At 41.8% G+C, this 15,169-nt stretch overlaps 1 long non-coding RNA gene across 1 annotated transcript in view; it reads right to left on the bottom strand.

Annotated features, from left to right (window-relative positions):
* Positions 1–5,185: 5,185 nt before the first annotated feature.
* The window catches only part of LOC309372679, a 74,379-nt gene continuing 64,395 nt past the window's right edge, over positions 5,186–15,169 (bottom strand). Inside the window, exon 4 of the long non-coding RNA XR_014169602.1 lies at positions 5,186–5,232. This is a non-coding gene — a long non-coding RNA (uncharacterized lncRNA). The remainder of the gene's footprint in view (positions 5,233–15,169) is intronic.

Raw genomic sequence — 15,169 nt, 5'->3', positions numbered from 1 at the left:
AGCCACACCCACCACTGCCACGTAACCCTTGGAAACTCACTCAAAAGAGATCACAGTCCTTGGACTGAAAATTGTTCCCTGCTCTATATTTCTGTTTTACTTTCATCCCTCTGTCTTTCTTCACTCCCTTCCTCTCTTTCTGTCTCCTCTTCCCCTCCTCCTTGCCACCCACATGAAATTAGACAGAGGGTCACATTAAATTGCATGGAGGGCCATCTCTGGCCCTGAGGCTGCCCACCCCTGTTCTAAACCCTGGAGCTCTGAATAAATTAATCTTTCTGATGAACTAGATATCCAAACACCACAATATTTCAAACCTGCTGCACAAGCACAAATTCAAATATTCTTTCCCAAAAGACCAGCATTTGAATCAATACTTAAAAAAGAAAGAAAAAAGCAGTTTCATAGTACTCCTCCTGGGGTTTGCTCTGAACACGATTCCCCAGAGCAGCCTTTATTTGTTCATCGTGCTGTTTCTCATAAAAAAAATTGGAAGAGAAAAACTTAAAGTGTCATTGCCTTGTCCCTCTCAAGTATGCTACTTTTACTCTTAAAGCAAGACTTCTATCCTACTCCACCTTATATGTGAATGGGACAAACTATGAATACCAGTGACAATTTATGAATGCAAACTGGAAATTCTTTGATTTGCATTTGCATCTTGCCTTTCCCCCAAAGAGCTCAGGATGCACCAAGAAGTGATGGCTGCCCAAGTCCTTAGTATATCTGTTCCATGATTGAGCAGGATTTTGCACCCAGCTCTCCTAAATCAGAGTTTAACATTCTATCTGTTACACCCCTCTGACTCTCACGTATTTAAGGCCACAGTCCAATGGAGCACTCACTCTTATTCAGCCTCCTGTTTGACAACAGGTGGTGACTTATCCTTTATTTTGAACAAAGGTCATCCTCTTAAATGCCTCACTGGATTCATTGCTTTTATGCATGTGACTGACCAGTGCAATTGCTGTGCTGCCTCCTTGACCTCAATGCGTGACCCAATGACACTATTAATTAGTGGCATTTTTCAGAAGGTTCGACTGATTGCATTCATTTACTAATTGGATTCCAGCACAACTATAAACTAAATTGGACGGGTTTGGTTTCTCCCCAACACCCGCATTACCTATAACACTTGCAAAATGGAACTGTTTTACTTGCCTGGCTTTTATGTTGGTTAAATAATTGATTGCTAATTGTTGTTGTCCCTTCATTACCCACCATCATTACTGTAAAGGGCAAGCTAGAGTTTCTTTGCTGGGTCTAGTGACTTGGGCAAAAGTCAAGCCTGCATAGAAATGATCAAAGCTGGATCCTCATTATGTGCTAGCATAAGTACATCTCCATAGATTTCAGCACTGTCACTCTGATTTATATTGGCTAAGGATCTAACCCAGAATAAAACTCATGATCTGTCTTGCTCTTAATGGCTTTATTTACTAATCTGGGGAAAATGAACTTTCCCTCTGACAGACAGCACAGCCATCATCTCTGAATAAAAAGGCTCCTGCTCTTAGCAACCCACAAATTATAGCTATGCTGAGTGTTTTATCAGTAACAGTTCTACCCTGACAATTTATGTGTGGCCAGGCAGAACCCATTTGGAATACTCAAGCACGCCGACTCTTTGATAAGTTGCATTTGGGTCTTCAGATGCTTCGCATTATAAACAAAGAGGATGAGTTATATATAGTAAATAGGGACCCTGGCAGGGTGACACACATTCTCCATTGTGTGTCAATAATTGCAGGAGTCTCTTTTCTCTGTGTTATAACTTTCCTTTTACTATATAACTCTAGTGCCTTTGACTGATCCTCCCCATACATGGCATCCAATAGGTGGAAGCTAGCTTTGGAAATATAGGCTCCTGACTGGTCTTTAACTTGGTAGATGTGATGCTGTATCTGTGCCAAACCGCAGGCCAGTGGAGTCTAACATCCAGGGCTGAATGAACCATTATGCTAGGCAAACAGCAAACTAAGGCCAAATGGAAATGCTTTTGTGGTGCAATTAGGATTGCTTCGAGAGCATGATCTTTGTACTAGGGTCTTGCAACATTTAAATTGCTTAGATTAATTTAGAACATTATGTCTACTCCTACAGCACAAAACACGAGAACAGTGGGCCAGTTTCCAGTTAGAATACTGGTAGATTTGCCTGTATCAGGAACAGAATATAGTGTTTACTGCCAAATATATCAACAGCAACATATAATGGGCAATCACAAGGTTCTCAGCATGCGGCTAGGTGTACATTGAGCAAAGGTGTGTTCAAATACACTGGCAGTGTATTAAGTGATGTGGGGGGGGGAAATTGCAGTCAAATGTAAGTATGCATAAGTGCTAGTTAGCTCATAAAAGGGTTAAGACCAAGGAGGTCTGTTCCTGGACTCAGCTAGGTCACAATTGCTCATGCCTGGTTTAAACAATACCAAATAGGTACCACTTGCAGAACCTATTCCACAAGACAATGCCATCACAATCTTGGGGAAGAATTGCATTTTCCAAAACAGTACACTTTGAACAGCCTCAGTGAGAAACATTGGCTTTTTAGTCTGTTTTTGTTGTTTTCCAGAGTGTTGAGCCATTATTTCTCATGATACTTTTTTCTTCCCCATTATATTTTTTGCAAGTATTTGTAGTACTTCAAAAACCTGCTGAATGTGCTGGACCAGAGACAAGGAAAACGAGAATAAGTATGCATGTATACCATGGGTAACAATCATGGCTCTGTTGTATTAGCTTCAGTTGGCTTAAGAATGATTGGCCCCACTGTCATAAAATGAGATTTCTTCACAACAGAAGCAATATATTGAGAGAAGACATCTGCACCTCAAACAACAAATAAGCAGAGTATTGTGCAACTATGTATTTACTGGACAGGGGTGGAGGAAGAGAGAGAGAGATAGTTGCATCCAGCCCATTGATATGAACACTGACAGAACAGAGAGCCTGTTTAATGGACAAGAAGGGCAGGTAACCTGGATGTGATTCAACACAGAGCTCACATGCCCTTTGATGTGAACTTGCAAGGATCAGCTCATTCAAGAAAAACCCTTTAACCAAGGCGCCAATGTCATGAGATATTTGGCATCTTCAGAACTGACTGACACCTACTCTGTGGTACATGGGGATTTTCTTTGCTAAGCCACTCACAACCCATTGGTCATAGATAATTGGATAGTCCTTATATAATGTATAATCCAGCATGTGCGCATGAGCACCCAGACACTGAGAAATGAACCGCTTACCAAGGACAGGCATAAGAGACGTGCACTTGGAGAGTGGAACCTTGTTAACTTTTAGACTTATGAAGCTGCCATTTCATAAACCCTCTGAAGAAACAAATTGTCCCTCCCCATTTCTCAGTTTAAAATTAATAGCAGAAACATCCAGTTACGGCCGATAGGTAGCTGGTCACCATCTGATTGCCACTGAACATGAGCCGTATCTTATCTTCCTCCTTTGCAACTGCTCAGAGAAAGAATTATAAACTGGTTGCCTGGGAGACGAGAACGGCACTGCTTTGGGTGATGAGGAGTTCTGCTGCACCCAGGACTCACTTAAGGCTGCTTCACACAGCAATAAACCCAAGTTTGTTACCAACATTCAAGAAGGACCTGCCAAATCTCTGGGCTTTCCGTTGAGCTTGTGTGTTCTGTTTTGGTTTTTTAAAAAATGCTATTTGCATTCACACTTTACATTTTTCGGAGTATTCTTAAGGGGTAGATGACACAAAAGCTGATGTCTAAAGAGAGATATGGCAAGGGATGGACTGCAACCTACCTAGAATCCAATATCTCTGACCTAGAATTGCCCTGCAATCTCAGACACATGGACCAGTCAATGGTTGCTCAAGTGGAGGGAGAAATGCACTCTGCATATGCCCAGATAAGACTTTTTCTCTTTGGGTTTCTTTACATGGTCCAGAGATGAGCTCTTGTGAACAGGTTCTGAGCTGAGACCTGAATCAAATTTATTTATTTCATAACATTTATACCCCGCTTGATTGTTGCTGTTTTTTTAAAAAAATTGAAGTTGTTTTTTTACAAAGTTAAACCCAGGTAATGTCTATGGAGATGGCAGAAGAGCAGGGAGGAGGGGAGATGGGGACTCACCATTTTTATACATGATGGCTGTAACTTGCCTTTCTCTCAACCCCCATTTCCTCTGGAAAAACATTATGTACCTGCATCAATCAGCTCCTATACACATGCCCAATGGAAGAAGAAAAAGACATTATCTCAATGAACCAAGGGTCCTTAGACCTTATCTTTGCCACTCTTGGTAATTTCTCTGGGGAGGATTTCTGCTTGCTGCCTCTACTTTTAGTGCTAATCAGCCATTTCCGGCTGCAAGGATGTATTGATCGGATAACGCAGGATGATAGGCAGAGGTGGGAAAGAGAAAACCGAGCAAGTACAGAAGAGCATTACCTCCTTTAGATACTGCAGCTGTCAGCTTGGAGAAGAGGCAGACTGCATCCCATACAGAGCAACGTGCCAGTATACAAACATTAGGATGCTGATATGACCTCCAGTGGGGGTTCAAGAGAACACCTGAAGGGGAAGCAAGCTCTGGGAGAAAAGGCATTATTGTAAGTATATAACAAGAGCCTGCTTGGTTAGGCCAATGGCTCATGCAGTCCAGTGTCCTGTTTTCACAGTGGTCAACTAGATGCCTGTGAGAAACCTATACACAAAATCCAAGCACAAGAGCCTTCTCCCCTCCTAAAGCTTCCAGCAACTAGTATTCAGAAGCATTACTGCAGACATCCCCAAACTTGACCCTCCAGATGTTTCAGGACTACAACTCCCATCATCCCTAGGTAACAGGACCAGTCATCAGGGATGTTGGGAATTGTAGTCCCAAAACATCTGGAGGGCTGAGTTTGGGGGTGCCTGCATTACTGCCTCCAACTATAGAGTATAGCCATTATGGCTAGTAGCCATCAACAGCCTTATTATTTGTCGAATCCATTTTTGAGGCTGTCTGAGGCCATCATTGCTTCCTGAGGGATTGAGTTCCATAGTTTAACAATGCACCTTCAGGTTTGTCCAAAGGCAAGGTTGCTTTTGGTCACATGGCGAAACAAAGCATAGTTACCTTAGGAAACTGTTTCATACCATATTCATGATGAAACAAATAGTTATCCATAGAAAATTATACCCCTACCTTTTGAGAAAGGTCCTCTATAAAGCTGCTTACAATCTCTGGTAAAAGTCAGCTACACCTGGCAATCAAATACACAAAATACAATACAGCTGAACAATATAAACCATCATAAAAAGTGAAGTACAAGAATGGACTATAAAACATAATGTGGGCCATAAAACAGTATAAAAAACACAAACCAACAGGAGTGAAAAAGGCAGAAATAAAATAGGCTGATTTGGGGAGGCTTGGGAGAAAAGTTTTCAATGCATGTCAAAACATTGCAACATTGTTTCACTTCTAAGGGAAGAGGGCAGCACTGGTTGAATGGACTGCACTGCTAACCTGGATTCCCAATGCTGAGCGTCGCTGCTGGTTACCAAGAGGGGAGAGACAAAGAGCAGGAAGGTCTGCAAGATGCCTGTACAGCCAATCTGATGCTCTTGCTGCCACGCCCACCCACACTGAGTTCCCCACACCAGCCTCTCTAACCCTTGGTAACCAGCAGCAAAGCTCAAAGTTGGGAAGATGGGCGAGCAACAGTGCTCTGCCTGCACCCCACTCCTGGAAGTGATTTCCACAGACATAGGCTCCATTGGTGCTAATCTTGTCCCAGTTCAAATACTGAATCCACCATGCCAGGGAACTCGTACAATAGCCAGGAGTGCCAACTTGGCCCCACGACTGTGGGACTTCATGGGGAATTGTGTGGGTGCTCGGGCACCAAGGGCGCTGGCACCTGTGGCAATAGCTGTGCCCCTGGGGCAATATGCTAACGCTATTTTCCAATAGTCAAAATGGGGAAAATCATTTTCCTGTTGATCCTATCCCACAAGTTATTTATCAGTCAATTAATCCTTTATTATGTGGCCACAGGCCCGTTAAAAATATTTTTTCTTCCAACCATTTCACCAGTTGTTCTATATGCTGCTTCTCCGCTCTAAAAGGAACTTTCAAAATGTCTCTCATAAAACCACAAAACGCCCACCTAGTTTTATGAGTGGGTATGCTTCTGAATTCCACCCCACGTCATTCTAAAGGAGGCACCAATGCAAGTTTGGAATCCACTGCAAAAATCCAGTAAACCCCTCACAGAAGCATCTGTCTCTTTCTTCCCAGCTGCCCTTCTATTGAGTTCCCATACTCTTTCAATCTTTAGGACCTTCTTCAGTCCAGCTCCCTGCACAGCTCCTCTAAAGCAGTGTCAATGTGAAGTTTTAATCCCAGCCAAATTGAACCGTATCCAGTTTTACTGAAGCTGGGCTATTGGCGGACATGTTGTCAAGTCACATTAGTTGAAACAGTTGGTGCCAGTGGTTTTCAATATAAATTCAGTGGCTTCCCCTCACAGAACATGTGCATCTTCCACCTCCTTGCTCCCAAGACACTAGAAGAACGCTGCACCTGCTGGATGTCTTGCCCAGCCAGTGGCGCAACAGACATGGTTGCTGTGGCAAAAGACTGCAGCTATTCTGAGTGTACCGACTCAGAATGCAGCACGATAGGAAAGGATTGAATGCAAGTGTTGTCGCGTTCAGACTCCAGTTCTCAACAGCCCATGTGAAAGAGGACACAGCAGAATCCCATGCAAGATTGCTCAGATTGAAGTCCCACCATGCTCAATGGAGCTTATTCCCTAATAAGTGTACAGATTTGGATTTGGGAGAGACATTGCACATTCTTTTGTAATTCAAGAAAATCTTTAATAAAAACTATTTCACAATGTGGTGGCAAGGGATAATAATGACTCTGCTAGCTTTGCACCTGTGCAAGGCTCCAAAACACACAGGGGTTTTGGAGTGGGAGGGAAGCAATAGAAGAGGGGAAGAACTGGACAACCAATGAAAGGAGGTACAAACAAGCATGACAACTGGGTTCTGTGGACATCCTTTCTGTGGACATCCTTTCTTATAACCATCCTCCTAGCTGGTTGCATTACTTGCTGGCAATTCTGGTTTCTCTGTTTCTTATTTTTCAAATATTCAGTTCTTCACATAAGTTTAATTTTATTTTAAGGAAAAAATTCACCAGCATTTTAGTGTGAATTCCCCCTAATATACACATGTTTGTATGCAAACTTGCCTGATATGCAGATTTCTGCAAAGCAAATTTCCCTAACTTAATGCATTATGTGTGTTATCTTCATTAATGCATGCATTTCAGTGCAAATTTTGTGCTGGTATATACATTTTAAACACATAGGCTAGGGAGCTGCAGTGCAAAATTTGTAGAGGTGTGGGTTTTGAATAATGGCTTTGTTTTGGTTCAGAAAGTGTGAATTAGGTGGCTTCACCTTGAAATATGAACTAAATCAAATTTCTCCTCCATCCCAAGCTTTATTCATCAGTGTTCCTAAAATGAAGGCAATATATTGAAAGCCAAACAGTGGCTTCTCTTGTATTTAAATATGAATTCTCTGCTAGGGACACATACACTGTTGAAGTATAAAGCTGTCCTAAACAGCATTTAATTATTATAGTGGTGCTGCAGAGCAGTAAAGCAAGGAACTTTGCAGAGTAGAATTTAATGTGTGCCTACTGTTTAGCAGAAGGCTGGCATGGGGGGTGAAAGGCTGTTTTCTAATTCATGGAGTCATATGTAGCAATTATACAAGACAGCAAAGGCTCCTTTAGCAAAATGACCGATTTTGGCCAAAGCCCCAGCCAGTGTCAAGCAATGTCACTCCATCATATGCAATGGAGCCACTTTAGTTACAGAAACAGAAAAACTCAAGCATAAAAAACCCCCAGCAGTCAGAGGGACCAGAATTTCAGAGAAATTTTTCTATAGGGTTGAGATCTCAAATAGTGGTCTTCTTTTAGTACATTTTTGAAATGAACCCCTAATGCTCATCAGAGCCACTCTGCATACATCAATTAGAAACAAGACCTATGTTCTCCTGGTGTGTCCAGTTGTAGCTGTTTGACAAAATACAGTCTGCCTTACTTGGCAATTAACTCTCGTCACTTGGCTAGTTATAATGAGTTTGAAAAATATGCTAACGTGCTTTGTGCATTGTAGGAAAATCCACATCAAAATTAATATTGTTGCATCTACTGTTGCTACTGTAACATGCAAATTGGAGAGGCGTCTCTATCTCTAGGTTTCGTTGCAGTCTGCAGCAGCTGGATACAATGGCAGCAACTACTGTCTGGTTTGCACGTTACCTTTTCTGCCATAGCTCAGTAGTAGAGCACATGTAGATAGTCCCAGGATCAGTTCCTAACATCTCAAGGCAGGACTGATACTGAGAGAGATGCCTATGAAAAGCATAATTGCCTACAAACGTGTATATTAGGAGAAAGGGACACTAAAATGCTAGTGTGTGTGTGTGGGGGGGGTGTTTTTAGGACTTCATATGAAAAAATCTGGAAACGGATGTAGAAATGTGGCCAACTGAAGCGAAAGTAAGAAAAACAGAAAACCAAGAGAAACTGAACTTGAAATATTTATCTATCCCTAGGTGCAGTTTGTGTGTGTGTGTCTGCATGCATGTGTGTGTTCATTCCCTCTAACATATGCTGGAGGGTGTGGAACATTTTCAGAAGGATGCAGCTGTTTGCATAAATAGGAGTTCAGGTTTCCATCGGCAGCCTAGGGACTCAATACTTGGGTCAACTCCTGATATGTTTTGAGGAAGGGTAAATGGATTTAAAACAGGACAGGACTCCTGCAGCTTTAATGCTTGTGTAGGAAGAGGGAATTTCAATAGGTGAAATTCTTATTCACCACAGATATTAAACCTGCAGGCCCCCTGTTCTCTTTTCCACCTGGCCACCCTATTGTGTGTGGGGGGGGGGAGCGGAGCAGAGTCTTTCATGTGTACAAACTAGCCAACCAGGATGGTGGTGTCTTTAAACTCTGACACTTCCAGTTCTTTGTCTGCAAAAGAGAGATCAAAGTTTTATGCTATGCACTTGCCTTGTAAGTGCTGAGGACTAATCAGCACAATCAGCATGGTAAAGTGCTTTGGAGGCTAATGGAGCCTTGTAAGCATTTTGTATTAATATTTATTACTCTTGATTAAGATGGGAACCAAATTGAGTTTCTCATCAATGACCCTTACAGCATACTCTGGGCAAATATTTTCCCTCCCTCCTTTCTCTGCAGTGGTCCAGGTTTTTGGGACTTGTCAGTGATACCACCTACATGAGAAATTCTCATTCGTAGGGGAACAATCAATTTCCAGGTCAGTAACCATATATGAAATTGGAGCACTTTGTAATTTTCACTGAGTGAACTGTTTGTTCCAGTAGGAGAAAGCTGGGTTAGTCTGCTCCAGTCAGGTCAGGGAAATGCATGTCTGCAGGGATGCTTTTAAACACATCCTCTGAAGAGAACAGCCAAAGGATCTTCACCTAGCCTGAAATTTCAAGCTGGGCAAAGGGAGACAGTCAAACATGGGACTCGCTTGCTTCAGAGAAGAGTCCTCTGCAGAGACACACACAACTGCTAAGGAAGTGTTTTGATTGTCATTAGCACTGCTGCATTTAAGAAGCTGACCAAAAATGTAAAAGGATGCATGGTTGCAAAAAGGAAGACAGAATTATTAGCCAAACCGGAAATTATTTGACTTTTCAACTATGGGATGCTAGACTGTCCCATGTAGCTAAATGGGGGTGGGAAACCAGTGGCCCTCCATGTGTTGCAGGAGTATGGTAAAGGACCCCTGACCATTAGGTCCAGTCGTGACTGACTCTGGGGTTGCACGCTCATCTCGCTTTATTGGCCGAGGGAGCCGACGTACAGCTTCTGGGTCATGTGGCCAGTATGACTAAGCCACTTCTGGCGAACCAAAACAGCGTACGGAAACGCCGTTTACCTTCCCACCGGAGTGGTACCTATTTATCTACTTGCACTTTGATGTGCTTTTGAACTGCTAGATTGGCAGGAGCAGGGACTGAGCAATGGGAGCTCACCCTATCACAGGGATTCGAACCGCCGACCTTCTGATTGGCAAGTCCTAGGCCCTTCATGGATCACTGCCTTGCCGTGGCGAAGGGGCTTGAAGAACTCAGAGAAGCTATGAACTATGCCGAGCAGGGCACCCAAGATGAACAGGTCATAGTGGAGAGTTTTGACCAAACGTGATCCACCTGGAGGAGGAACCGGCAAGCCACTCCAGTATCCCTGCCAAGAAAACTCCATGGACACCAAAAATTACAGAACAAAATAAAAGGATTTTGAATGAAAAAATTACAGAACAGGAAATAGAGGGTGCCATTCAGAATATGAAATTGGGGAAATCACCAGGACCAGACGGTTTAACTGCGAAATACTACAAAGCCCTTAAGGAATGGTTAATACAACCATTGAAGGAAGTATGCAACCAGATACTAGAGGGGAAAAAGGCTCCCGAATCGTGGAAAGAAGCATTCATCTCACTTATACCGAAGACAGAAACTGAGAAACATCAAGTTAAGAACTACCGCCCTATATCACTCTTGAATGTGGATTATAAAATTTTTGCAGACGTTTTAGCGAAAAGATTTAAGAGGGTACTGGCAGAGGAGATTCACAAGAATCAAACAGGCTTTCTCCCAGGGAGACACATGTCAGATAATGTGAGGAATATTATAGACATTTTGGAGTTGTTAGATGTGGACATTAACAGAAAGGTAGTTCTGATTTTTGTGGACGCGGAGAAAGCCTTTGACAACATTTCTTGGAAATTTATGAAGAAGAATCTCCATGGGATGGGGGTAGGCCAAGGGTTTGAAAACGGTATAGGTGCAATATATTCTGAACAAAGAGCTAAATTAATTGTGAATAATGTGGTAATGGATGAAATACCAATAGAGAAAGGTACACGACAGGGATGCCCTATATCCCCTTTACTGTTTATATCTGTCCTGGAGGTTTTACTAAACATGATTAGAAAGGACCAGCTGGTAAAAGGAATACAGGTCGGAACTAAACAATATAAGTTAAGGGCATTTAATTAATTTTTATAATGTTTTTATAATGTCGCACTATTTTGGTGTTGTTAGCCGCCCTGAGCCCGGCTTCGGCTGGGGAGGGCGGGATATAAATAAAATTTATTATTATTATTATTATTATTATTATTATTTGCAGATGATTTAGTGTTAACTTTGCAACAGCCAGAAGCTAGCACCAAAAGAGTTTTGGAATTAATGGAGATATTCGGCCAGGTCGCAGGATTTAAATTAAACAAACAGAAAACAAAGGTGCTGGGAAAAAATCTAACAAATGAGGAGAAAGATAGGTTTCAGAGTGAAACCGGGTTGGAAATAGCAAAAAAGGTTAAGTACCTGGGGGTAAATCTAACATCTAAAAATGTGAATCTATTTAAAGATAATTACGAAAAATGCTGGTCAGAAGTAAAGAAAGATCTAGATATATGGTCTAGGCTGAAACTTTCCTTGTTAGGCCGAATTGCTGTTATCAAGATGAATGTATTGCCAAGAATGTTATTCTTATTTCAGACGTTGCAGATTCTGGACAAAATGGACTGCTTCAAGAAGTGGCAGAAAGATATATCTAAATTTGTCTGGCAGGGCAAAAAGCCCAGAATAAAATTTAAGATTTTAACTGATGCAAAAGATAGAGGGGGCTTCGCCCTGCCAGACCTAAGACTTTATTATGAATCAGCAGCATTCTGCTGGTTGAAGCAATGGCTACTTCTTGAGGATACAGACATTCTTGATCTGGAAGGATATGACAATAGCTTTGGTTGGCATGCATATCTGTGGTATGACAAGGTAAAGGTCTATAAAAGCTTTAAGAACCATATTGTCAGGAAAGCATTGTATAATGTTTGGAATAGATATAAGGATCTACTGGAAAGTAAAACCCCTAGGTGGTTGTCACCAATGGAAGCGAAAGCAGTGAAAAAACTTAACATGGATTCTAATTGGCCTAAATATTGTGAAATTTTAGAATATGATGGTGAAAAACTGAAGCTTCAAAGTTTTGAGAAGCTAAAGCATAAAGTTCGAGACTGGCTACATTACCGTCAGATAAATGAGACATTTAAGCAGGACAGGAAACTTGGTTTTCAGAAGGAGAGGTCAAAGTTAGAAACAGAATTGTTAGAATCCAATACTAAGAATTTATCTAAAATGTATAATTTGCTGCTGAAATGGAACACACAGGATGAAATGGTGAAATCAGCTATGATTAAATGGGCACAGGACATTGGTCATGATATTATGTTTGTTGACTGGGAACAGTTATGGACCACCGGTATTAAATTTACGGCATGTACTGCCTTGAAAGAGAACATAATGAAAATGATCTATAGGTGGTACATGACCCCAGTCAAACTTGCAAAGATCTACCATTTGCCCAATAACAAATGCTGGAAATGTAATGAGGCTGAAGGTACTTTTTATCATCTTTGGTGGACCTGCCCTAAGATTAAGGCCTACTGGGAAATGATCTATAATGAAATTAAGAAAGTCCTTAAGTGGACATTTGTAAAGAAACCGGAGGCTTTTCTCTTGGGCATGGTCGGCCAATTGGTACCAAAGAAGGATAAGACATTTTTTATGTACGCAACCACAGCAGCAAGAATCCTGTTGGCAAAGTATTGGAAGATGCAAGAATTACCTACTCTGGAAGAATGGCAGTCGAAGGTGACGGAATATATGGGATTGGCAGAGATGACTGGCAGAATCCCTGACCAGAGGAAAGAGACAGTGGAAGAGGACTGGAGGAAATTCAAAATATATCTTAAAAATTATTGTAAAATTGTGGACTGATAAGATGTCAAGGGGCAGGAAACAAAGAATTACAGCTGTAAATCTTAAACTTTAAGTAAATTTAAAAGGGACTTGATTAAAAATGGACTGATGAGTTGCTCGAAAAAATGGCAAAATAAGGATGTAGCGAAGGGAAGGTATGGGGAAGTCAAATTATTGTTGTATGTTTTTCATGTTTGTGTTTTGTTTTGTACTGTATTGTCTTTGATATGTGTAAAAACCAATAAAAATATTATATAAAAAAAAGAAAACTCCATGGACAAAGACAACAGGCATATAAAAGTTATGACGCTGGAAGATGAGCCCCTCAGGTCGGAAGGCGTCCAACATGCTACTGGGGAAGAGCGGAGGGCAAGTACAAGTAGATCCAGAGCTGATGAAGCGGCTGGGCCAAAGCCGAAAGGACGCTCAGTTGCAGATATGCCTGGAAGCGAAAGGAAAGTCCAATGCTGTAAAGAAAAATATTGCATAGGAACCTGGAATGTAAGAACCATGAACCTGGGTAAGTTGGAGGTGGTCAAAAATGAGATGGCAAGAATAAATATTGACATCCTGGGCATCAGTGAACTAAAATGGACGGGAATGGGTGAATTCAGTTCGGATGACCATCATATCTACTACTGTGGGCAAGAAACCCGTAAAAGAAATGGAGTGGCCCTCATAGTCAACAAAAGAGTGGCGAAGGCTGTACTGGGATGCAATCTCAAAAATGATAGAATGATCTCGATACGAATCCAAGGCAGACCTTTTAACATCACAGTAATCCAAGTTTATGCACCAACTACTGGTGCTGAAGAAACTGAAATTGACCAATTCTATGAAGACTTACAACACCTTATAGAAGTGACACCAAAGAAGGATGTTCTTCTCATCATAGGGGATTGGAATGCTAAAGTAGGGAGTCAAGAGATAAAAGGAACAACTGGCAAGTTTGGCCTTGGAGATCAAAACGAAGCAGGGCAAAGGCTAATAGAGTTCTGTCAAGAGAACAAGCTGGTCATCACAAACACGCTTTTCCAACAACACAAGAGACGACTCTACACATGGACATCACCAGATGGGCAGCATCAAAATCAGATTGATTATATTCTCTGCAGCCAAAGATGGAGAAGCTCTATACAGTCAGCAAAAACAAGACCTGGAGCTGACTGTGGCTCAGATCATCAGCTTCTTATGGCAAAATTCAAGCTTAAACTGAAGAAAGTAGGAAAAACCACTGGGCCGGTAAGATACAATCTAAGTCAAATCCCTTATGAATACACAGTGGAAGTGAGGAACAGGTTTAAGGATTTAGATTTGGTGGACAGAGTGCCTGAAGAACTATGGATGGAGGCTCGTAACATTATACAGGAGGCAGCAACGAAAACCATCCCAATGAAAAGGAAATGCAAGAAAGCAAAGTGGCTGTCCAATGAGGCCTTACAAATAGCGGGGGAGAGAAGGCAAGCAAAATGCGAGGGAGATGGTGAAAGATACAGGAAATTGAATGCAGATTTCCAAAGAATAGCAAGGAGAGACAAGAAGACCTTCTTAAACGAGCAATGCAAAGAAATAGAGGAAAGCAATAGAATGGGAAGAACCAGAGATCTGTTCAAGAAAATTGGAGATATGAAAGGAACATTTCGTACAAAGATTTCCATAATAAAGGAGAAAAGTGGAAAGGACCTAACAGAAGCAGAAGACATCAAGAAGAGGTGGCAAGAATACACAGAGGAATTATACCAGAAAGAAATGGATGTCCCGTATACCCCAGGTAGTGTGGCTGCTGACCTTGAGCCAGACATCCTGGAGAGTGAAGTCAAATGGGCCTTAGAAAGCACTGCAAATAACAAGGCCAGTGGAAGTGACGGTATTCCAGCTGAACTATTTAAAATTTTAAAAGATGATGCTGTTAAGGTGCTACACTCAATATGCCAGCAAGTTTGGAAAACTCAGCAGTGGCCAGAAGATTGGAGAAGATCAGTCTACATCCCAATCCCAAAGAAGGGCAGTGCCAAAGAATGCTCCAACTACCGCACAATTGCACTCATTTCACACGCTAGCAAGGTTATGCTTAAAATTCTACAAGGAAGGCTCAGGCAGTATGTGGACCGAGAACTCCCAGAAGTGCAAGCTGGATTTAGAAGAGGCAGAGGAACCAGAGACCAAATTGCAAACATGCGCTGGATTATGGAGAAAGCTAGAGAGTTCCAGAAAGACATCTACTTCTGCTTCATTGACTATGCAAAAGCCTTTGACTGTGTCGACCACGGCAAACTATGGCAAGTTCTTAAAGAAATGGGAGTGCCTGAT

This window comes from Podarcis melisellensis (genome assembly GCF_964234715.1).
Source record: "Podarcis melisellensis genome assembly, chromosome: 6".
In the NCBI taxonomy this organism is placed as follows: domain Eukaryota; kingdom Metazoa; phylum Chordata; class Lepidosauria; order Squamata; family Lacertidae; genus Podarcis; species Podarcis melisellensis.
Note: the sequence above shows the minus strand (reverse complement) of the source record. Positions and strands in the feature narration are given on the sequence as shown.